This window comes from Mustelus asterias, chromosome 13 (genome assembly GCF_964213995.1).
Source record: "Mustelus asterias chromosome 13, sMusAst1.hap1.1, whole genome shotgun sequence".
Lineage (NCBI taxonomy): Eukaryota > Metazoa > Chordata > Chondrichthyes > Carcharhiniformes > Triakidae > Mustelus > Mustelus asterias.
The window spans coordinates 24029759-24052999 of record NC_135813.1 but is presented as its reverse complement, the minus strand read 5'-3'; the positions used below and the strand labels follow the sequence as shown (position 1 = coordinate 24052999).

The window sequence follows — 23241 nt, the reverse complement described above, 5'->3', positions numbered from 1 at the left end:
ATCTAAAAGTTATGTACTTCTGTAGAGACCACCCATAAGTATGCCACATTCCTCTGGAGATTTCTCCTCTATTCCAGGTAATCTCAAAGGTAAAACTGTACCATTTCTTAATTGTGGGGACCTCAGTCCCTTGTTCTGGTTACTTTTCCAGTACTTCATAGAATCCTTACATTGATTTGATTTATTATTGTCACATATATTAGTATACAGTGAAAAGTATTATTTCTTGCGCCCTATACAGACAAAGCATACCGTACATAAAAAAGGAAAGGAGAGGGTGCAGAATGTAGTGTTATAGTCATAGCTAGGGTGGAGGGAAAGATCAACTTAATACGAGGTAGGTCCATTTAAAAGTCTGATGGCAGCAGGGAAGAAGCTTTTCTTGAGTCAGTTGGTATGTGACCTCAGACTTTTGTACCTTTTTCCTAACGGAAGAAGATGGAAGAGAGAATGTCCAGGGTGCGTGGGATCCGTGATTATGCTGGCTGCTTTTCCGAGGCAGTGAAAAGTGTAGACACAATCAATGGATGGGAGGCTGGTTTGTGTGATGGACTGGGCTATGTTAAAGTTAACGTTTATTTATTGGTTACAAGTAAGGCTTAATGTAAGCCTTACATTAACACTGAAATGAAGTTACTGTGAAATTCTCCTAGTTGCCATAGTCCGGAGCCTGTTCGGGTCAATACACCTAACCAGCACGTCTTTCAGAATGTGGGAGGAAAACGGAGCACCCTGAGGAAACCCACGCAGACATGGGGAGAATATGCAAACTTCACACAGCCAGTGACCCAAGTCAGGAATCAAACCCGGGTCCCTGGCGCTGTGAAGCAGCAGTGCTAACCATTATGTTCACAACCCTTTGTAGTTTCTTGTCGTCTTGGATAGAGCAGGAACCAAACTAAGCTGTGATACAACCAGAAAGAATGGTGCATCTGTAAAAGTTGGTGAGAGTTGTAACGGACATGCCAAATTTCCTTAGCCCCCTCAGAAAGTAGAGACATTTGTGGGCCTTCTTAATTATAGCGTCGGCGTATAGTGCAGAAGAAGGCTATTCCGCCCATTGTGTCTGCACAAACTCTCCAACAGAGCATCCTATCCAGGCCCTATCACCATAACTGCATGTATTTGCCCCTCTAATTCTCCCTAACCCACACGTCCTGGGACACTGTGGCAATTTAGCATGGCCAATCCACCTCACCTGCACATCTTTGGAATGTGGGAGGAAACCAGAGTACCCGGAGGAAACCCACACAAACAAGGAGAATTTGCCAACTCCATGCAGTCACTCAAGGCCAGAATTGAACCTGGGTCCCTGGCAATGTGAGGCAGCAGTGCTAACCACTGTGCCACTTCCGAGCTAATCTGTTGGGAGAATCTGTAGATTCTGCAGCTTCAAACTAGGCAAGCTTTCAGTTTCTGTTTCTCACTAGATTCAAACTGAGAAGAGGTCTTACCTGCCTTCCATGTGGTCAATGATGAAGTTAGTGTCTTATTTGGCTAACAGTGTAGGTCTGTCTAATTGTCGTTTATTGTGGCCCATGTCTGTGAGATGCAAAACACAAGGTTCAAACTACAACTAAAAACCTCTCCCAGTGAACACCTAGATAAGTTGAAACCAGAGAGCCTTCCTATGTTCCACCCATCCATGACAATGTAGCCTGCTCCGGGGTATCCCCAAACTTATTTATTCCTGAGTTAGAGTTTCTCCAACTAAGTAAACCCACCTGATGTTTTATAGTTCTGTCTCTCCTATTCTGACTCTATTAATAAACAAACATGGATAACCTTCTAAACTACCATCTCTTTAGGTGTTCTTACAATCACTAAGGCCCAACGTTTTAATTACCTTTACAATAGTAATCTTCCCTGAACTAAACATTACATCAAAAATATTAACATGACCCATGAATGAGATATTGTATTTGCAGCACAGTTGCAATTCTTGTTGGAATTTGCCAACTTGACACTGGCTTACAATGACGTTAGGGGGAATTAGCCAGAGGTTGATTTTATCAAATTCTAAAGAATTCGCAATCAATATTGATGATTGTAAAGTATTAATTGGGGGGCTGAATTGGGCATTGATGTCTGATCATGAGTCTGCTTCTTGCTTATATGATACAAATAGCAGGATGAGAATAATTTTATTTTAATGTAAAACCATTTGTTTAAGAGGTAAAAGTACTTGTGAGCCAAAAATGTAGAATTTTAATGTTCCAAAATACCACCCTTTAATTTGGAAGCATGTCTTCACACAGGAATCTCTGGTTTCAGTCGCTCTGTTGAAGGAAGTACCAAAGTACCATCAGTACCAATAGTTTAGAATGAGAGATGGAGAATCAGCAGATGAGCTTCCTCACTATGCTATTAACTGGGTGCTGCCTTCTATTGAAAATACCTTGCAGTAGGTTACCTAATGCTGTTTCAGACAAAGTGTTTCTGTTATCAAGCAGAAAAAGATAGCATTTAAAATGTAACTAAATTTAAAAGAAATGGTGACTTGTACAATTAATGATTGTGCTTCATAAAAATGTATGTGTTGTACGGATAAAGAAAATTGCTTAGTTGAAAAAATGTGTTTCCTGTAAAGTGCAATTCAGAACTTGCAGAACTGGTTTATGCGTTTTGCAATATATATGAAGTCATATTAATAACAATATTGAAATAAATTGAATAGTACAGTTTTGGAAAGTGTATTTTTGTTTGTGGTTGGTAGATTTTTTAATTGGTTAAATTCACTTTTATTATTCGTTGGAGTGGGGAATGAAGGTGTATATTTTCTCCATCAAACTCAGGTTATTTGCATTTCCTGTCCTCTTTTTGTGCAGCCTATTTTCTCTCTTGGTGCATTAGTTTTGGGGTGGCATGGTGGCGCAGTGGTTAGCGCTGCTGCCTCAGAGCGCCAGGGACCCAGGTTCGACTCCAGGCTTGGGCCACTGTCTGTGTGGAGTTTGCACGTTCTCCCTGTGTCTGCGTGGGTTTCCTCCATGTGCTTCGGTTTCCTCCCACAGTCCAAAGACGTGCTGGTTAGATGCATTGGCCATGCTAAATTCTCCCTCAGTGTACCCGAACAGATGCCGGAATGTGGCCACTAGGGGAGTTTCACAGTAACTTCATTGCAGTGTGAATATAAGCTTACTTGTGACTAATAAATATAGTTTAAAATTACCACCTTGTATAGAACAATATTTATTGTGATTTTCTTGACATATGTAAGTATGGGTGCATCACCATGGCTCAGTGGTAGGAGACTTGTCTTGGACTTAGAAGGCTGTTAGTCCAAAACCCACTCTAGAAACTTCACCTGTTTCATGGCGACACTTCAGTGCAGCAATAAGGAAGCACTAACCTGTTGGAGGTGCAGATATTTGGGCATTAATTCTAGATCTTGCCTGTCTCCTCAGGCTGGTGAAAAGGATCCCTGTGGCACTTTTGAAGAAAAGTTGGGAAGTTCTTCCCGGTGCCCCAGCCAATATCTATTACACGATTAGCATGAATGATATTACCCAAATCTCATTGCTGTTTGTGTTCAAATTGGGTACAACAATGACGCTTTTTCAATAAGCACTCTACATAAGTGTCTGCGAAGTGCTTTGAGATGTTAAAAATTCTTTATCTCTGCTGATGATAGTTAGGCATTGATGCTTATGTGTCTATCCAGTTTTTCAAATGCCAACTTATGCTTGGAGGCCTCTTTCTCAGCTGATTACAGGAACATAATCTGACCAAATGTACTTGTTACTTTTTTTAAAGTGTATTTGTTATTGCTATCTATCAAACCTGAAATTGATATGTTTAGTGAAGGGGGAATTACCTTCACCGTTTTACATCAAAAATAGTTACTTTGTTTGTAAATATGGCAAGATTGTTATAGATTTCAGGTCCCTGTGATCCAGTCTTCAACCTTCCCCTTTTAATTAGTGAATTGGATAGGTATTACTCAAGCCTATTGGTATGTATTTGAAAACCTGTGAAATGTTTGTGAGTAAAACTTAATACAAACCAGAAATCCAGACAACCTTGAATCCGAACAGATTGTTTTTGTTTGTTTTCTGGTAAACATGCTTTCACTCTTTGGAGTTCTGGTTTATGGGTGCCAACATCACTCCAGTACCTCACTCAGGATTCTGATTCTTACTGTGTATGTCGGCTATGGTGGGCATTACAACCCTCGTTGATCCTGTTCTCACCCATTGTCCCCACATGGAGACTTTTTTGGGAGGGGTAAATAATTAGGAACCCAAGCTTCAGAGTATGAATCAGCTGTAGAGCTCTTGAGCCCCAATTACTGCTTGATCGAAATCTGGTAATTCCAGATTGGGTAAGTGCCCTAGCTAGGTATGGAAATTTTGGGTGGGCCACTGGTTAAGCAGGCAGTGACCAAAGTTGTGACCCAAACAAATAATTTGAATTGCAAAATATTTAAATCTTCGCGAGAGCGAAGCTGCCTTTTTATTGTGTACCTCAAGCTAATAGGATGTTGATGAGCAATGGATTGGCCTGCTTTCACTCATTTGGCTAGCAACCTGTTCGTATTTTGCAATGATAGTACGGTGTGTGGTCTAGAGTGCAAGCCTCCCTCTTTCCCACTTCCTTCATAACTTTCAGCAGCTACATTTGCAAGCTGCGAACTTCCTAAGTCATGGTCACTTGTCTTTCTCAGCTCCATCTAGTAATGCAAACAGGCCTGATATACATATCCAAAGTATTGTAAATGTGAGAAATCAGAAATAAAAATGGAAAGTGCTGCAAATATTCAGCTCAGATAGCATCTGCACAGAGAGAGAGGGAGGAAGGGTTAATGATTTGTGTCTTATTATTCCCATATTTTTACTAATGATTACATTCCATTCCTGGATTTTTATTCTGCCATTATGCAACCGGTATCCCAAAGCAACAGCACATTCTTACACCGGCATATTTTTGTAGTGAGAATTTTACTTTCTGCTCTTTGCTCCATCAAGAGAGAGACATGACATTAGCCATCTGTAAATTTGATCATTTTCAAAGCCATCGAAATCTAAATCAGTCTCTTGAATATCTTTTCAATGTTTGACAAAAGTAATTAAAGCCAAGCAAAATATTTTCTAAAGTAAGAAGAAAAATAAGCATGCCATTCAATTGCAGAAATAGAATTGTGCTGGTTCTATTGAGAATGACTCTTTTATTTTGATTTATTTTGAAAGACTTAATTTAGTTAGTGCCTTTCACAACCTTAGGATGTCCCGCTGTGCACAGCAGCCAAAGAAGCCTTTTTGAAGAGTAGTCACTGTCGTAAGAAACATACCAGCCAATTTGAGGACAGCAAGCTCCCACAAAATTCAGTTAGATAATGACTATATAATCGGTTTGAGGAATAAATATTAGCTGGAACGCTAATATTTTCCTGCTGTTTTTTGAAATAGTGTTCTACATGCACCTGAAAGAGCAGACAGAATCTTAGTTTAGCATCTCATCTGAAAGGCAACACATCCACCAGTGTGGCACTGCCCTGAGCGCTGCACTGCACTGTTGCATTGACCTAGATTTTTGTGCTCATGTTCTGAGATGGGACTTTAACCCACAATCTTCTGACTTGGAGGTGAGGATGCTACCAAATCAGCCACAGTTGTGATCACAGTAAATTAATATCAGTCTTCCAGATAATTATCTTTGATAGAATTAAATAGGAATTCTTTGTCACTTTAAGTTTTTAAAGTTTATTTATTAGTCTCACAAGTAGGCTTGCATTAACACTGCAATGAAGTTACTGTGAAAATCCCCTAGTCACCACACTCCGGCGTCTGTTCAGGTACACTGAGGGAGAATTTAGCATGGCCAGTGCACCTCAGCAGCACATCTTTTGGATTGTGGGAGGAAACTGGAGCACCCGGAGGAAACCTACGCAGACGCTGGGAGAACGTGCAGACTCCGCACAGACAGTGACCCAAGCTGGGAATCGACCCAGATCCCTGGTGCTGTGAGGCAGCAGTGCTAACCACTGTGACACCGTGCCGTCCTGTAATTGTTATGCACAAGTACTTTGATGCACGGATCTTCCTCTTTCATGTTGGTCGCATGGCTCCTGAAAAAGGCGGAAGGGAAGGAGTGAAAGAAGGGACCTTGCTCACCTGGAAGAAGTCTGCTTTCTCAAAGAATTAAAGATCTGGCTTAAATTTGAAGTTCTCTGGAGGTGTAGCCTGATTATGTTTATTTTTGAAACAGTGCTTAATACTGCCCTGGACTTGATCTCCATGATACTAAGCTGAACTGGTATGAGGCAGCCTCTGAGTATGGCTTGTACTAATGTTTTGAAGTTGGCCCTGAATATGTCTCAAGTTATACTGTCACTTTTGTGTTACATAACATAACTAGGAGCAGAAATAGGCAATTCAGGCCCTCCCGCCTGCTCCGCCATTCAATACGATCATGGCTAATCTCATCTCGGCCTCATCTCCACTTTCCTGCCCGCTCTCTCTAATTCTTCATCCCTCTACTGATTAAAAATTTATCTTTCTCCTCGAATTTGTTTAGTGTTCCAGCATCCACTGAACTCTAGGGTAGAGAATTCCACAGATTCGCAACCTTTTGAATGAAGTTCTTCCTCCTCATTTCTGTTTTACGTCTGCCAGCCCTAAAACAATGGCGTCTTGTTCTGGAATGCCCAAAAAGGGGAAACATCCGCTCTACGTCTACCCTATCAATCCCTTTAGCACCTTATATACCTAAATTAGATCTCCTCTCATTCTTACGGTAAATTGGAAACTGATTTACAGTGTTAGTATAATTGCACCCTTGATTTATGGTTAGAAATTAAAATTCCAAAACACTACACCAGTTGCTTCATTGAAACAATGAGTTTCAAAGTTTTGAAATTTGTTGTGCTTTGCTTTGTCCCTCCAATTTTAATTTTTGCTGTTAAAGTGAGACCCTTTATACAATCAGGGACAGTGGAGCTCTGTCCTGTTCATGATATTTCACACGATGTATCTTTGAATAAAGTTGCTGGATAGTGATCAGAAATGGATCCTGAGCCATTGATTTTTTTTTTCATACTTCCTGAAAGTTGATGTATCAAAACCAATCATCACTGGCAAATTCCACATAGGGCAGGAGTCGAACCTGGAATTTCCCTGGTCTACATGTCTCTGTCTTGTACCTTACGATACTCGGAGTGTGATTGGAAAGACACAAGAAAGGACTGAAGTTGCAGTTAATAGAGCTATAAATAAAGGTGACAGGTAATGTCTGAAGAATAGCATTTGTACTGAAGTTACTAATCTTGGTCCTGGAGCTGAATGATGCATCCATGTAATGGAGTTTGCACGTTCTCCCTGTGTCTGTGGGTTTCCTCCGGGTGCTGCGGTTTCCTCCCACAGTCCAACGATGTGCAGGTTAGGTTGATTGACCCTAGTGTTGGGGGATTAGCAGGGTAAATATGTGAGGTCACGGGAATAGGGCCTGTGTGGAATTATGGTCAGTACAGACTCAATGGGCCGAATGGCCTCCTCCTGTACTGTAGGGATTCTATGATTCTAATGCTGACCAGTAAATTTTACTGTAATTCCCCAAGCAACGCTCTTCACTTGTCTGCATACATTTATGTTTCTCTCCCAGGTGTGACCATTTTAAAAATTAGAGATTACGACCAGCAGTATTCCCATTAAACTGAAATGAAGGTAGACTGAAGAATTCAGTTTGATGCCACAGTGTTAAACTCCCATGGAACTTTACAGCAGCAAAAATTGGCACTGAACAATAGGAGAAGGCAATAGGGTAGGTATTCAAATGTGTCGTCAAGTTTTATGCAAAAATCTTAAAGGAACGATGGAGGAGAATGGATTTGGGTAGGGAAATTCCAGAGAGGGCCTGGATGACAAAGTGTATTTATGCCAATTATGGGGTAAAGGAAATGGGGAGTGCAGAAGAGTTGAAGGAACATAATTCTTGCAGGATTGTAGGATTGGGGAGGTTACAGAAATATAGAGGAATGAGGCCATGGCATGATTTGAATACATGGATTTGAACTGAAAAATCAAGGCGTTAATGGACCAAGAGACAATCTAGATCAGCAAGCAAGGTTGGGGTGGCGGGTGCATGAATGTGATTTAGTGTTAGTTAAGTATATGCAGCAGGGTTTTGGATGAGCTCAAAACCAATTCCACATCACCCCTTGTAAATTCCATGCAGGGTAGGGGTCGAACCTAGAATCTTCTGGGGTCTGCATGACTCTTTATGGAGGGTTGAAGATGGTTTAAGTTGAAATTTGTTTATTAGTGTCACAAGTAGGCTTACATTAACACTGCAGTGAAAATCCCCTAGTCGCCACTCTCCATCGACTGCTCAGGTACACTGGGTGGCACAGTGGTTAGCACAGCTGCCTCACAGCGCCAGGGAGCCGGGTTCGATTCCTGGCTTGGGTCATTGTCTGTGTGGAATTTGCACATTCTCCACGTGCCTGCGGGGGTTTCCTCCGGGTGCTCCGGTTTCCTCCCACAGTCTGAAAGACGTACTGGTTAGGCGCATTGACCCGAAAGGCACCAGTGTGGCAACTAGGGAAATTTCACAGTAATTTTGTTGCAGTGTTAATGTAAGCCTTCTTTGTGACTAATAAATAAACTTTACTTCACTGAGGGAGAATGTAGCATGGCCAATGCAATTAAAAGCACGTCTTTTGGACTGTAGGAGGAAACTGTAGCACCCACTCAGACATGGGGAGAAAGTGCAAACTCCGCACAGTCACCCAAGCTGGGAATTGAACCTAGGTCCCTGGCACTGTGAGGCAGCAGTGTTAACCACTATGCAGATGGCAGGCTGACCAAGAGACTTTGGGCTGATTGAGTCTGGGGATAATGAAACATAGTAAGAAGTCTCACAACACCAGGTTAAAGTCCAACAGGTTTATTTGGTAGCAAACGCCACTAGTTTTCGGAGTGTGCTGCTCCTTCGTCAGGTGGAGTGGGAGATCGGCTCACAAACAAACTTAAATGAAACATGACAGGGTTTCAGCTGCAGATAAGCTGAACAGGTGCAGAATGAGACAATGGAGGTGAAATAGGAAACCTTTGTGAAGGAGATGATATGTGGTCCAACACAGGTCAAATGATGTTTAATTAGCGTAAATTTTGGTTCAGCTGGGTTTGAATATCGAACAAGCAGTCTGAACGACAGAGTGAATGGAGAGGTCAAGAGAGGTGGTCATGCGGTAGAATTGGTTAACTTCAACATTACTGTGGAATCTTAACATGCCTTCTGATATTGCCAAGGGACAGTATGTCAATAAGAAACAAATGGTATGAGGTGAAATGGGAGCTGCTTCAAGGTAAAAGCACCTATTATTACTGTTGTTGGGAATACCTAATTTATGGTTCATTGTAATATTTTAGAGGTAGTTTTTAATTCTGAGAAGATTGGTCACTGATGTTCAGTTTTGAGTTCTGCCAGAACCATTTAGCTCCTGACCTCATTACAGCCTTGTTCCAGACATGGACAAAGCAGCTGAATTCCAAAGGTGAGAGTATCTGCCTTGACAAGGCAGCCTTTGACTGAACATGGCATCAAGGAGCCCTAGCAAAACTGAAGTCAGTGGGAATCAGAGGGATAACTATGTACTGGCTGGAGTAATACCTAGCACAAAGGAAGGTGGTTGCTGGAGGTCAATCATCTCGGTTCTGGGACATTTTTGCAGGAGTTCCTCAGTGCCGTGTCCTAGGTCCAATCATCTTCAGCTGCTTCAATGATCTTCCCTCCATCATAAGGTCAGAAGTGGGGATGTTCGCTGATGACTGCATAATGTTCAGCACCATTCACAAGTCTTCAGACACAGACACAGTCCATGGACATATATGGCAAAACCTGGACAACATTCAGACTTGGACAGATATGTAGTGCAAATTTTACTTGCCACTTAAGTGCCAGGCAATGCCCATCTTCAACTAGAGAGAATCCAATGATCTCCCCTTGACATTCAATGGCATCATCATTGCTGAATTGCCCACAGTCATCATCCTGGGGGTTATCTTTGACCAGAAACACAACTGGACCAGTATAAATTCTGTGGCTCCAATAGCAGATATTCTGCGGAGAGTAATTTACCTCCTGATTTCCCCAAAGCTTGTCCATTATCTACAAAGCACAAGTCTGGAATGTGATGGAATATTCTCCACTTGGCCGGATAAGTGCTGCTCCCAACAGTACTCAAGCTCCAAAACAACGTAGCCCGCTTGATTGACATTAAACATTCACGTCCTCTACAGTGGCAACAGTGTATACTATCTACTAGATGCACTGCTGCAACTCACCGAGGCTCTTTCAAGAGCACCGTACAAACCTATGACCTCTGATCACTGAGAAGAACAAGGGCAGCAGATGCATGGGAGCACCACCACCTGCAAGTTCCGCTTCGAGCCATATTCCATCTTGTTTTGGAATCAGTAAGAAGTCTCACAACACCAGGTTAAAGTCCAACAGGTTTATTTGGTATCACAAGCTTTCGGAGCGCTGCTCCTTCATCAGGTGAGTGGCCATTCAGCTGATGAAGGAGTAGCGCTCCGAAAGCTCGTGATATCAAATAAACCTGCTGGACTTTAGCCTGGTGTTGTGAGACTTCTTACTGTCCCCACCCCAGTTCAACGCTGGCATCTCCACATCATTGTTTTGGAATGATATTGTTGTTCCTTCCCTGTTGCTCGATCAAAATCCTGGGAGGTAAGATGATAAAACAGCAGGTGAGCTTACTTAGCTGTGTACTTGAAGAAGAGATGTTTGCACTGCTTGCAAAGAAATGCAGCACAGAAAATGGTTTTGTTTTGGGAGTTAAAGCTACAATTATTATAAACTGCAGATTGGGTGCAGTATATCTCATGAGGAAAGGTTGAACAGGCTGGGCCTGTTCCACTGGAGTTTAGAAGATCAAGAGGTGATGTTATTGAAAAAAAGATCCTGAGGGGACTTGACAGGGTAGATGCTGAATGGATGGTTCCCCTTGTGGGAGAGACTTGGAATTAGGCAGTTTAAAAATACTCCCATTTAAGATGGACGTGAGGAGAAATTCTTTTGAGGGTTGAGAGTCTTTGGAACCTTCTTCCCAGGTGGATGGTGGAGGCAAGGTCATTGATTTTTTTTTAAGGCTGTTAGATTCTTAATTGATAATGGAGTCAAAGGTTTTGGGATAGACAGGAAATTGGAGATGAGGCCACAGGCAGATCAGCCATTATATTATTGAATGGCAAAGCAGGTCCAAGGGGCTAAATTGCCTACTCCTGTCCCTAATTTTATCCCTAATTTGTATGGATGGGCAGATGTTTGTAAAAGTGTTCAGTAATCCCCAGAAAGTCAGGTTGTCCTGGAGATATGTGGAGCTTAACAAAGTTCTAGGGTTTCAGTTTATCTGTGTGTTTGCTAGGGGGGAGTATGTTCTGCAACAGGGAAAATGTGGCATTGTTAGCAGGCTCCCAGCACAAAAAGTATTGCTGTTAGCTGGCTCTGTAGTTGGGGGTTAGGAGAAGCCCAAAGAGCCATTTGATGGCTTTATGTAGTTGGGGCTCAGGAGAAGTCCTAAGAAACTGAGAAGGTGATAGAAGGTTGCTGGCTCTGTGCTGGTTAGGGCTCAGAAGAAACCCTGGGAGCCATTTATAGCTTGGTGTAGTTGGAAAGATTGGAGCTTGGAGAAATCAAGGGGCTGTACCAGCTTAATGAATGTAATCAACTATTAAAGAGCTGAAGTTGCGGCAGTAAATAGAGGCTGGACTGCAGACTCCGTTTTGGGAGATAAGGTTGAAATCTGGGGAGGTATGCAGTCATTTCGACACTCTGTTTTGGAGTGTCTTTAAGGGAATTCAAAGGCTTAATCTTGAAAGGTGAAAAGTTTGGAGTGTCTTTTGAGAGAGAGTTTCAATGAGATTGGTTTTCTGTGTTTACTGATAGCTGGGAGGATTGCTGAGAAATCCGAGGTATCTATTTTGTTCGTATTTGCTATTTATTACACAATATGGTGTGTTGGACCACAATATGCTTGTTATTTCACATATACCTAATATTAACCCTGAATGTTTGAGTATAAGACAGGTATTGTAAAATGTTTTATCTTTTTGACCTTGTTTTATAAATATTTTTGTGTGTTCAAAACCTGTGGAATGATGTGGCTTTATTCTCTTAGCAAGTGTCTGGAATCTCAAACTTAATCTACTTCAAACAAAACCTTATTGGTCCCTCACCAGATCTTACCAAAGACTTGAGGCAGGTCCAGGATATCACTGTAAAAGGCGACAGTTGGGTTCTTGCCTCACAGATCCATCCTAGAATATTATGAACAAATTGAGTAGTTAGCTGCAATAGATTTCAGTAGATTTGAGAGGGATTGTGTCAGCATTGACGGTCCAGTGTTCAATATGTTGCACAGTTCTTTGGAATTTATTGTCTATTGTAACAAATCACTGTTTTGGAAATCATACTAAATTATGCACATGTAAATTTAGAAAAACTGGAAATTTGGTTGCTATTTCTATTTAAATGTAGTTTTACTTTTTTGCATTGTTCTGTCCTGATGATTGCTACAGTTCATTAAGCTCAGGGGAAAATAATGGTAAACATTTTGCATTATGTCCATTGTCAAGTCTTGTTGAGTCCATGTCAAAGCTCTGGAGAATGAACAAAAAAAATGTTCATCTGTTGCAGCCCTACTTTAAAAAGTTATAATTAACTGATTTAGTATTGGACTATGAGGTATTTTTATTTATTCTTTCATGGGTTGTGGGTGTTGCAGGCAATGCTGACTTGTTGCCTGTCCCTAATTGCCATCGAACTAAGTGGCCATTTCAGAGGGTAGTTAAGAGTCACATATAGGTCAGACCAGGGTGGCAGATTTTCTTCCTTAAAAGGGCATTAGTGAGCCAGATGGGTTTTTGCGACAGTCAACAATGGTTTCCTGGACTCCATCACTGAGGTGAGCTTTTAATTCCAGATTTTATAAAGTGAATTTAAATTTCATCAGTTGCTGTGGTGGGGTTTGAACCCAAGTCCCCAGAGCACTACTCTATGCCTCTGGATTACCACTATGCCACTAGAGTTACGGAAGGATATCACTATTTGTGAGGCAATCACATGTAGATAGATCTTTAGCTTGTGCTCGAATAAAGTTGACCAGTTGGTTTTCAGAGTCCTGATTTATTTGCAGGAGGCTAAACAACAACCACCACTATCTAACCCAACTATGGAAATGGAATTTGATAAATTGTTGCTCTCCACCACACATGAATGATTGAGAGAGCCTAGATAGTTGGTGGTGATGAACCTTCTTCCATGAAACACATGAGATCTGAGCTCTAAACGTAAAGTAGCCAACAGGAGTCACTCTTGTTTGCTAGGATCATTGAACCCAACTGCTGTTCTGACCCTTGTTTTGTCCACGATCTTTCTGTTGAAGTTAGTTTTGAAGAATTGGATGGGTGTTTTTGTATGATAAGTATTTTGCTGATTGTGATGAGTTGTGGACTATGGGCAGTTTCAGATAACAGGGATGCAATATTTAGTTTATGACCTCCCAAACGTCAAGATCTTCTGTCAGTGTTTTTAACTTCTAAGTTTATCAAGCTGCAATGTCTGTGTCATCTTCACATTGTGACTTTCTGAAGTGTAGCAAAAATAAACGACTGGAAGTGCCTCCCCTTCCTCATGTCATCCTCTTTATGATGAACACCAGTGGAATTAAGTGAATATCCTGTCTATGATACTTCAAGCTGTTTTACTAGTGACTCAATCTTTTAAAAATAGCTACTGTAATTTTGAAAGATGAATGATGTTGGTTGGAACAGTTGATGAGGGCTTGGCCAACTGCTGTTCGCTCTCTCTTTACTGTGTTTGTGAGGGAGAGAACACAATTTTAAAAAATTGGACCAGTTATTTGAAATTAATGTCAATTTGCTTGAAGTGACACTAACCAGTTACCATAACAAATAAAGATAAAAATGTAATCATGGCATAATGGCCTCATGAATTTGGTTGCTTGGAAGAAAGAAGGCATAGTGTGATGAATAAAACCTGTTCAACTTATCTGAATATCTGTTTGGTTCGGGACTTAGTTTAAAAAAGCTGAAATCTGATCTCTTTCCTTCTGTATCCATTCTGCAATTTGAAATTTTGGAAAATTTGAAGGAACTACAAAGAAACTGAATTAATATAGTTACTTAATATAGTTAGTTACATGTTGGGCATGTTCATAGTATAGATGCACACTTCCTCTGGAATATGTAATTACCATATTATACATGTCTTCCCTTGTATGAATTATTATTTAGACAGGTTCATAGGCATTTGTGTTTGCATCAAGAGTGATTTTGCTGCTTTTTGGAAGATGCTATTGAAGGAACTTTGGTGAGTTCCTGTAATGCCTCTTGTAGATGGTGCACACTACTGCCACCCTTGTGAGAGTGTTGGAGGGAGTGAATGTTTGTGGAATGGATGCCAATTAAGTTGACTGCTTTTTCCTGGATGGCATCAAACTTCTTGAGCATTGTTGGAGCTGCACTCATCCTGACAAGTGGGGAATATTCCATCATTCTCCTGACTTGAGCCTTGTAGATGATGGACAGGCTTTGGGAAGTCAGAAAGTGAATTACTTGATGCACAATTCACAGCCTCAGACCTGCCCTTGTAGTCATGGTATTTATGCTGGTCCAGCTGAGTTTCTGGTCAAAGTGGGTGATTCAGTGATGGTCATGCCATTGAATGTCAAAGGGAGAGCGTTAGATTCTCACTTGTTTGAGATGGTCATTGTCTGGCACTTGTGTGGTCTGAATGTTACTTGCCACTTGTCAGCCCACGTCTGAATGTTGTCCCGGTCTTGCTGCATATGGGCACAGATTGCTTCAGTCACAAATGGTGCTGAACATTGTGCAGTCATCCCCACTTTTATGATGAAGGGAAGGTCATTGAAGTAGCTTGAAGTGGTTTGGTTTTGGATACTAACCCAAGGAACTCCTGCAATGATGTCCTGGGACTAAGATGATTGATCTCCAACAACCACAACTATCTCCTTTTGTGATAGAAATGGCTTCACCCAATGGAAAGTTTCCCCCCGATTCCTAGGGCTCATTGATGCAAGACATTTTCACATTGCTGGATAGATACCAGTGTTCTAGCTTGGCTGGGAGCACATCAGGTTCTTGAGCACAAGCCGTCAGTACTGTTGCTGGAATATTGTCAGAGCCCACGGTCTTTGTTGTATTCATTGCCTTCAGCTGCTTCTTTATGTCATGTAGAGTGGTGTCTGTGATGCTGGCGATTTCAGAAGAAGGTTGAGGTGGCACTTGGCACTTCTGGTTGAAATTGGTTGCAAATGTTTCAGCGTTTTCTTGTTCACTGATGCTTTCCCATCATTGACAATGGAGATATTTGTGGAGCTGTCTCCTCCTCTCAAAGGTAGATGTTTGTTATTGTTGGGGCCGATCACCTCAGACCTAGGACACCACTGCAGTCATTTGTCAGGGAAGTGCCTTAGGCCCAACCATGTTCAGTTTCATCAGTGACATTTATTTTATTTTGTTCAGGCAAAGCCAGCATGAATTGCCTGTCCCTAATTTTCCCCAAAAAGGTGGTGGTGGATCAACACTTTGGACTGCTGCAGTCCATTTGGTGTAGGTGCACCCAGTGCTGTGAGAGGGGGAGTTCCAGGATTTTGCCCCAGTGATAGTGAAGGAACGGCAAGTTCCAAGTCAAGATGATGTGGGACTTGGGGAAACCTTTGAGTTGGTAGTGTTCCCATGTATCTGCTGCCCTTGTTCTTCTAGAGTGGCAGAGGTTGTAGATTTGGAAGGTGCTTTTAAAGGAGGTTTGGTGAGCTGTCGCAGTGCATCTTGTAGATGGTACATAACGCTGCCACTGTGCATACTGGTGAGGGGAGTGAATATTTAAAGTGGGTGATTGTGGTGCTGATCATAAAGGCTGCATTGAGTTGGATGGTGTTCAAGCTTCTTGATTATTGTTGGAGCTACACTCAGGCAAGTGGAGAGTATTCCATCAGACTTCTGATTTGCACCTCATGGTGGATAGGCTTTTGGGAGTCAGGAGGTGAGGTTCTTACTACCAAAATTCTATCTTTTGACACCTCCTATAACCACAGTATTTATAGGGCTGATCCAGTTAATTTTTGGATCAGTGGTGACCCTGAGAACTTTGGTTGAGTGCTGGGAATGTTGTTGAAATCATGGGACAGTGGTCATTGACTAACCCTTGTGTGATGCAAATGTTACTTACCATTTATCAGCCAAAGCCTGAATGCTGTTCATGTCTTCCAGCATCTAAGGAATCACAAATGATACTGAACACTGTACAAGTAAATTTCCCCACTTTTGACCTTATCATGGAGGGAAAGTCATTGATGAGGCATCTGGTGATGGTGAGCTTAGGGTACTATCGTGAGGAACTGCTGTGCAATGTCCTAGAGCAACCAATCGAACAACAATGGCTGTACCTGTGCCACACAGACTGGAACAGCTAAGGGCTCACCACCACCACCACCTAAATGACAGTAGGAGGTAGGCAATAAATGCTGGCATTTCCAATGATGCCCACAATCAGTGAAGGAGTAAAGGAATAGTTTGATCATATTGATCTTTTACTGCCTGACAAAACTTGTTTGTGGAAGACACCAGTGTCTATATTGATAAAGGATTCGATATCCTCACTTTGAAACATTTTGCGGAGGGAAGTTTATTTTTTTTTGGAACCAGACATTTTCTGTTATTGAAAAAAAAAAATTTCTCTTGGTGATGATTCCGTTAGTATCATCATCACTAGCTGAAGTAAAAACTCCTTTATTTTAAACCTTTTAACTTGAGGATTACTAGTATATAGAGAAGTTGAAAGATTCATTTTAAGCCATTTATGACCCTTTATAGTGTATTTAAATCCTGATCCATTGACCATCACTGGCACTTCTGTGTGTAGTTAAATTCACAAAAAGCTCTCCTGCAAATCTATGTTGACTATTTGACATAATTATTGATGTTAGGATTTTCCACCAACGAAGGAGCAGTGTTTGCGAACAAACCTATCAACTTCAAATAAGAACTTGGCACAGTAGGGTGTACCTGCCCAAATAGAAACTATCTCACTATGTTTTCAAGGTCATGTGCTTTGGAGGGTGCAGTTTGAAAGAAAATGTACAAAGCATGCAGTAAGTTAAAGGACAAGCAGCATCTTGATGGGTTTTTTTTTGAAAATCATAGTATTGCAACACTGTTTTTTGCCATTCTTAGTTAATTGTGTCACAGAGCTAAAATAGAAACTGAATTCTTAAAGACCATTAAATCAATAAGCTTTTGATATAAAATGAAAACGGAAAATGCTGGAAATACTCAGGTTAGGTGGCATTTGTGAGGAGAGAAACAGTTAATGTTTCAGGTCTGTGACCCTGTGTAATACGATACGATCAAATTGCTGCAGCACAGAGTATTTTTAAAAGTGAAACCCTGCCACAAGCTACTTTAGAAATAATTCTCCAGAGGACCTCTCAGTGGGTAAGTGCAGTGAGGAAGGTATCTGAGCCAAGTCTGTAGGCTGTGTTAACTTGGTCTTAGCTGGATGGTAAATGGTGAAGTTACAATTGGGCTCAAGTCCATCTCTAGACTTTTGAAAGGAACAGGATTTTGGTTCGTGATTACTATGAATGACTTGAATGCTAATTTTAACTCTGGAGCTGCTGCATAGTCAAATTAACTTGCTGAAATTTGCTATCTAGGAAACTTGAATAATAGAACTGTATGCCAGCTGGTGAGGTGAAGAGGTAGATAAAAATGTGACAGGGTCCGAGGTGAGTGCAAAGTTGTCAAGGGGGAGGGATGGAAATGCAATGAGACCAGAGTTTGATATGCTGTGCAGTTAGAGGAGATCTCCACTTCAAGTAAAACTTGCAACCTATATCTTTGACCGAAGCTTTTGGACAGCACTCCTAATATTTCCTTCTTTGACTCGGGCTCCATATTTTTCTTCATTCTCAAGGGCCGTTGTACATTTTTCTAGGTTAAAAAAGCATTACGTAAACACTCTTGTTGTTTCCAGAAGATAAGATTTTGAACCCATATTAAAATTAGGAAGTCAAACAGTTAAAAAGGATTAAGTTACCTGGTATTCCTATCACAATTAGTGTTCCTTGTATAATTCTTTTTCTCTCTCCTGAAAAGGCTGAGCTGGCATACAGTTAGAGGAGATTGAAGAAATAGGAACAAGGAATTTTGAAATGTAAACACTGGGATTAGAACTTTTAAATCGAGGCTTTGGGTTATGGTGAGTTAATGTAGGTCAGTGTGATTGAAGTGTAATCTGGTACATGCTAGAATACAGCAGAGTTCAGGTTAACCTGAAGTTGAAAGGAGTCCAGCCAGGAGAGTTTGGAGGTAATAACAGCATGAATGAAATATTTTCAGGCGGATGAACTGCTGGGGCAGAGGTGGCGGAAAGTTACAAAGAACAAAAATAGAGAATGCTGGAAAATCTCAGCAGGTCTGACTGTAGCTGTGGAGAGAGCAGAGCCAACATTTCGAGTCGGGATGACCCTTGGTGAGCTCTGACTTTTAGTTAGGAATATAACTTTTAGGCTGCAGATCAAATTGTTAGTGTTAAATATAAGATAAGTGGAAAAACCTGATTTAACAGCCAACTAAACAATCTTAATGTTAAATGCAAATCAAATAACTTTGGGTTAATTACAGTTAAGCAGTACTGTGTATGAATCTTGCAAAGTCTTAGGTGGACATGAATAAAACAATGGATGACCCATCTCTGGATCTCCTGGGAGAGAGGCAGTGTGGCAATCATTATCTCAACACAATATTTAAATTATTAATATGGCTCACAGAATTTAATGGGTTATTTTGAATCTTAAAATTGATGAGTTTACATTTCTGTTTGGATCATCCCAAAGCATGCCAAGTTGCAATGGAGATGGGCTAAGTTCTTTTGTTTAATTTATCAGGGTGTTTCCCACACAAGGCAGTTGCAGTTTTGGTCTTGTGTAAGCTGCAGCTCACTTGGAGTTCATACGAGGTGAATGGGTGCTGAAAGATTGCTTAATTTGGAGCTAGATAAGAAATTTAAACTAGAATAAAAGCAAAATATTGTGGATGCTGGAAAGCTGAAATAAAAACAGAACATTCAGGAAAAAATAGCTCTCAAGAACAATTAGACGAACTTGAGACGTTAATTTTGTTTCTCTCTTCATAGATATTGCCAGTTTTTCCAGCATTTTCTGTTTGTATTTAAGAAATATACGCTATTCCTTATAGTAAAGCCTTGTGACAGAAATCAGTCATCTTGAACAGTCATTTTGGAAAGAGCTGTAAAGAAGTTGTGGGAGCAGACTGGGAAATCCAGTTTATGTATGTCCAAAGCCAGGGCAAGATGTTAAGAAGTCCACAGTTATGAGGTCTTAACCGAAAGTTGGCGGGTCTTTTAGCCAAACGTTAATGGAAAAATCCCATAAAATATTGCACCTAACAGGGGAAGTAGTGGTGCAGTGGTATTTTCACTGGACTAGTAGTGGGTAAAGTTCTGGGAATCCAGGTTTGAATCCCACCATGGTAGATGGTGAAATTTGAATTCAATACAAGACTGGAATTAAAGATCTAATGATGACCATGAAACTATGAAATGCGACCATGCCCTCCAAAATGGCCTAGCATGCCACTCAGTTCAAGGACAATTAAGGATGGGCAATAAATGCTGGCCCAGCCAGCAACACCTGTATCTCATGAATAAATAAAAGGAAAGGAGCTGGAACACTGAGGAGAAATCAAAGTGAAACCCAAAAAAAGTGAATGAATCTTCAGGACTTGGTAAGATTGGGGCAGGGGAACGAAAAGTAAAATTAGATTCAAAGCATGTGCTATTTCTTTTTTGCATACAGTAAAGTTCTTTTTAAAATGTACCTTTGGGATAATTTATTTCAGTTCATCACTGGGTGTTCAAGTTTTTCTTTAGACTTTACAGTCCCCACTGGCAGTCTGACAACAAAGGCAGCGAATGTGCTGGGTTGCTTGAAAGGTGGAGCAGGGTATTATCATTATACATGTACAGCTTGACCACTGTGTCTTGTCACTAAAATTTAGGAAGTGTGGGGGTCCAAACATAGATTGCTAGGGACTCTGATAGTAATGGGATAGGAAGAGAAGGCATTCCTGATTTCATAGCGTAGAGTAGAAGTAGACTGCAAGGAGGAATAATCCACTATGGTCATATAGAGTTCAAAATACAGAGGGGGAATGGATGAAATCACCCCTGAAGTGCCCATAGAAATTCAGTCAGAGCGACCCTGGGCGACACGGTGGCACATTGGTTAGCACTGCTGCCTCACAGTGCCAGGGACCCGGGTTCGATTCCTGGCTTGGGTCACTGTCTGTGCGGAGTCTGCACGTTCTCCCCATTTCTGCGTGGATATCCGCCGGGTGTTCCGGTTTCCTCCCACTGTCAGAAAGACATGCTGGTTAGGTGTACTGGCCATGCTAAATTCTCCCTCCGTGTATCCAAACAGACGCCGGAGTGTGGCAATTAGGGGATTTCATTGCAGTGTTAATGTAAGCCTACTTGTGACACTAATAAATAAACTTAAAACTTAGAACGTTGAAAAAAAAAATGCCCTGTTTGCCCCATGGGAGAGAGAGAATCTGTGAGGAATAGTCTCTCTAATCAGATTCTGTCTCTCCCAAACTTGCTGCTCTCTAGAGAAAGAATCTATGATTGGAGGATCAACTTTGCCACCCATTTTGAGGAAAGAAGCTCACTGATGTGCCAGGGTCAGTGATGTGTGAAGGAGTTGCCACTTTCTGGGACAGAACAGATGTGCCTGTAACTTCGTAAGGAGCAATCCAACCATCAGAGCATGAGGTAAGTTGAAAGACCACTGGAGTGCACAGCACAGAAATTTGATCAACAAGGTATTGTGAACTAATTCATTAATCGCATGTGCAGAATTGGAAATTGAGATACATTTATCCAGGTTTACATTCTCATCTATGGTTGTTTGCTGGTTTATGGTTGTTTGCTGGGTAATGCTTGTAGACAGCATAGAGAACCCCTGGTTTGAGCTAATCTTGTTGCTCTAGTGAGGTTGTTGATGAGTTTTGAATAGACATCCACATGCACTAAAGAGCAGAATCGGGAGAGCTTTTCCTGCTCCACTGTCTAATCCAGTAAACAATCTGCGCCCATTTCCCAAACGTATAAACACTTTATGAAATGAGCAGTCTTCAATAAAACAAGTAAAACCTGAAGTCAAGGACATCCAGCATATAGTTGGCTTAATTTCAACAAAGTAGAATGTGTTTGCTTTACTTGGATTGCATCAGATCCCATTTTTATCCTGACATTTGACACAAAAGATTAGAAAGTGCCATTATTTTATGGCGGACTAATATAACTCTATGAGCTGGCTGCAAACCCTGTCAAGCACGACATTTTCAAAACAACTTTCCAAAAAGAGAAGGAACACAACAGCAACATAAACTTACCTATAGACGCAGAAAAGTAAATGTCAAAAGCCGTGATCCCAAGTTGAAAGGTGTAATATATACAGACAAAAGAGCTTTTGGTATTTGTAATATCTTAAAGAACGAAAGTCTACCTTCCATATTTGAGATTTTAAAAAATGGTGATATGTGACTGCATCACCGAAAAGAAAGGAGTGAGAATGGAAAAGGATCTACTGAAAACCAAAAAGTAGCTCTGAAGGAAAACCTTAAGATTTGTGGGGTGAAGGGGACCATGGAATATGTCTTATATGAATGGGTTACAGCTATCGTTGCTGCAACTGAGACAAAAGCCTGACTGCAGAGATTCAACACGGAGTTAGGAAAAAAAGCAAACTGATTCGAGAGGTCACAAAGCATTAAGAATTTTGGAGAAGTAAAGGAAATAGAAGATGGGGCAGTAGTTTGGAAGGATGTGGGCTCAAGATGGATTTTTTGGGGGGAGAAATGATGTTGGCTTTGGAAGAGAGTGAACCAGTTAGAATATTAATTAACATGGGGGTCAAGAGGGAAAGTTGGGTGATCAATGATTTAATGAGAATTGGGTCATGGGAGCAGAAAGTAGATCTGATGGACAGGATGAGCTCAGAGGGCATGACGGCAGTTAGATACATTCGAGGTTCATTCAGCAGGAGAGCCAAGGGAGAGATTTGGCTTGGTGCATTGAGTGAGATGGGGGGGGAATTGGAGATTACCACAGCAACAGCTGAATGGTTGGTCACAGTCTTCATGTGTTTTAATTTGGGTCTAGCATGCCGATACCTAGTTTTTGAAAAAAATCATTGGCATATGAGCATCGCTGGCTGGCCAGCATTTATTGCCCATCCCTAATTGTCCTTCGGAGGGTAGTGGTATTCCTATGTATCCTGACCCATTGCAGTCCCTGTAGCTACACACACAGTTCCGTTAGGAAGGGAGTTCCAAGGTTTTGACCCAGCAGCAGTGAAGGAACAGCAATATGTTTCCAAGTCAGGATGGTGAGTAGCTTGGTCATGGGTTTGGATGGTGCTACCTAAGGAGCCTTGGTGAGTCCCTGCAGTGTATTTTGCAGATGGTACACACGGCTGTAACTTTTTTTTGGTGGTGGAGGGAGTGCATGTTTTTAGATGGGGTGTCAGTCAAGCAGACTGTTTTGTCGTGGATGGTGTCAAGCTTCTTGAGTGTTGTTGGAGCTGCATTCATCCAGGCAAGTGGAGAGTATTCCATTGCACTCCTGACTTGTGCCTTGTAGATGGTGGGCAGGCTTTGGGGTGTCAGGAGGTCAGTTACTCGCTGCGGGATTCCTCGTCTCTAACCTGCTCTTGTTGTCACAGTATTTATATTGCTATCCCAATTCAATTTCTGGTCAATTGTAATCTCCAGGATGTTGATAGTGGGGGATTCAGTGATGATAATGTCAAGGGTGATAGTTAGATTCTCTCTCATTGGAGATGGTCATTGTCCGGCACCTGTGTGTTGCACAGGTTACTTGCCACTTGTCAGCCCAAACCTGGGCATTGACCAGGTCTGCTGCATTTGGACAGGGACTGCTTTTGTGTCTGGAGAGTTGTGAACGGTGCTGAACATTGTGTAGCCATCAGTAAACATTCCCACTTCTGACCTTAGGATGGAAGGAAGGTCATTGATGAAACAGCTGAAGATAATTGGGCCTAGGACACTCCCCTGAGGAATTCGTGCAGTGATGTCTTGGAACTGAGATGTGTAACCACCAACTACCAAAACCATTTTCCTTTGTGCTTAAGCA

General features: G+C 41.4%; 1 protein-coding gene across 2 annotated transcripts in view; it reads left to right on the top strand.

The window, feature by feature from the left end:
* The first annotated feature begins 7595 nt into the window (after positions 1 to 7595).
* rabgap1 (RAB GTPase activating protein 1) overlaps positions 7596 to 23241 on the top strand; it is a 177638-nt gene continuing 161992 nt past the window's right edge. Inside the window, exons 1-2 of one of the 2 annotated variants that reach the window (XM_078226560.1) lie at positions 7596 to 7755; positions 20695 to 20856. The gene's annotated coding sequence lies outside the window, so the exon portion shown is untranslated. Of the gene's footprint in view, positions 7756 to 20694; positions 20857 to 23241 lie in introns of those variants that run through there. The other variant, XM_078226561.1, reaches the window with a different exon arrangement.